The sequence below is a fragment of the Acyrthosiphon pisum genome, chromosome X (assembly GCF_005508785.2).
Source record: "Acyrthosiphon pisum isolate AL4f chromosome X, pea_aphid_22Mar2018_4r6ur, whole genome shotgun sequence".
NCBI lineage: Eukaryota > Metazoa > Arthropoda > Insecta > Hemiptera > Aphididae > Acyrthosiphon > Acyrthosiphon pisum.
The window spans coordinates 57,122,928-57,125,521 of NC_042493.1; positions in this window are offsets into that span (position 1 = coordinate 57,122,928).

Genomic DNA, 2,594 nt, shown 5'->3' on the forward strand with positions numbered 1-2,594 from the left:
TTATATTTCCATTTTCTATACATGATAAAATTTTCAAAATATTTTGATTTGTTTTGAGCTGTTTACGGACAATTTCAGTTTCCAATTTAAATTAGTTTTTTCCTATGAATGTCAATAAAACTTTATTTGTTGAGTAAAAATACTTGAAAATTTAATACAAGGCTCCTACTATATTGTTACAATGACATTTGAAAAAAATATTAAAAATCCTTAGTCAAAGTTTTTTTTAATTAGCATTTAAAGTTCAAAAATTAACAAAATATATAAAAATCACGAAAATTAGCAAATTATTTTGAGTTAATAATTCGTCAAAATTTTTCTTTTTAGAATTAAGTTTTTAAAATGTAATACAATATTCCTTATAGGATAATCTACCTTTATCAAAAAAAAAATGTCTATAAGAAACTCAAATTAAATTTTTATGAACGTTTGAAATTCATATTTTTACAACATTTGATATTCACTCGATTTATTACGATTATCTTATTTTGTTGTAATTAAAAAACGAGTGACTGTAGAAACTTGAAAATTTCACTGAATGTTTATATTAGCATTTTATATATTAAAATTTTGAAAATAATTTGACTCTTTTTGAGCTGTTTACGGACATTGTAAGTTTTCAATTTTTTTAGTTTTTTTTCAATATCAATAAAGTTTTATCTATTGGGCCAAAAAGTGTAAAAAATTAATACAAGGCTCCTGATACATTGTTACAATAGCAGTTGAAAAATATTAAAAATACATAGGCACAATTATTTTTTATAAGCATTTGAAGTTGAAATTTTGACAAAATGTATCAAATTAAAAATTGAATAATTATTTTGTAGTTAAAAAATTATAAAATGTTCAACTTTTATATCTAAGGATTGAAAATTTAAAACAAGATTTCACGTAAATATTTAACACTGTTACCAATAATTATTCTAAGAAATACATAAGCACAGTTTATTTTTATAGTCATTTTAAGTTCAAATTTGGACGAAATTACATATTAAAAAACCTGGAATAACTATTTTAATTATTTTGTTATGATTGTATAGTATTATTTGTGGGTACTTGAAACTTCTAAAGTATACTTTATTATATATCTATGATAGTACCACGGTTTGTTGTTGATGTATAACGCGTTACCTAATGGATATTATGATATGATTAATTTGAAAATTTTTAATAATACTATAGATGAGTATACCTAAATATGTATGTCTAATATCTAGACTGACATACCGTCTCCGCTCAGAATCGTTTTTCTTATACAGTGATATTATATCATTGAATTCAAATTTAATACTATCCACTATACAGTGACCCACTTGTAACCTACTGTACAGCAGAATGACATCCACTTACCCACCTTTTTAAAATTATATACAAAATTCGTAAATATACTTTTTTTTTTGATAATATTTTATACAAACTTATAAATTATATAAATTATATTTTTCTGAAAAATTAACTTAATAGGGAATATTAAAAATAATATGAGTTGATTTTAAGTTAACATAGATACAAATAAGTTAAGACAAACTTAAGTTAATTAAAACAACCAACTAATAAGTTAAGTTACGTTAACAAGTTAAAATTAACTTAACTTTTAACTTATTAAACCGTTAATTCCCAGCCTTGAATTATTATCGAAATTAAATAGTATAATATGTTATTATACTCAATGTCTTGATACCTAATATGGATAGGTAGTTGGTAATTGATAGGTTAGGTTTACATTTATATAACACAAGTCACAAGAGTTTTAAAACAACAATATTTTTCTAACAAATTCTATTTAGAAAAAGACTTATGACAGTATTGATTTTTATAAAAATACATTTTAAGACACATACCTACGACTTTTGAAAAATTATTCAGATTTGTTTAAGCTAGATTGATACCTTGATCACGGACAATTTTATCAATTAAAATAAAAGATAACAACATTTTAGAAAAAGATAGAATATACATTGGGACTGTCATTTGCACACGTTTTGGCTAATGTTATAAATATTATGCTATATATTTCTAACAATAATGAAATTGTATGGGAATGCGTAGTCCATGTATTACCTAATATGTTTATGCACCTGGCTGATAATGTATTCTAACAACTAAAATATTATTTAAGTATTGTATAATCAAAATTATTTTGATTTGAATTTGAAAATAAAAAACATTTTTGTTTCAACAGTTCCTTCATTTTAAATAATATAACAAACAATTTAATGTTAAAAAAATAATTTTATTGAAAGTACCCTCTACTTAAGTATACATAGTATAGTAAATATAATTTTAAACATCTTATTATAATACATAGATACATAATATTTTTTATTTCAAAATTATATTTATTCTTGTAATAATTTTTGTTTCCGGTATTGGGGTTGTTTTTTTAGGAATAATTTAAAAATTGTACCTGTTACATTTTAATTATATATAATATTATACATTTACTTTTAATTTTAACATAAATGTTTTAGTAATTTTGTTTTAACAATTATGTTTAAATGTAGAAATATAATAGGACTTAGTATATATTTTAATATGTTTAGGGTTTATATTACCATTTTAATATTTCTATAATTGTAGTTTATTGATTATAA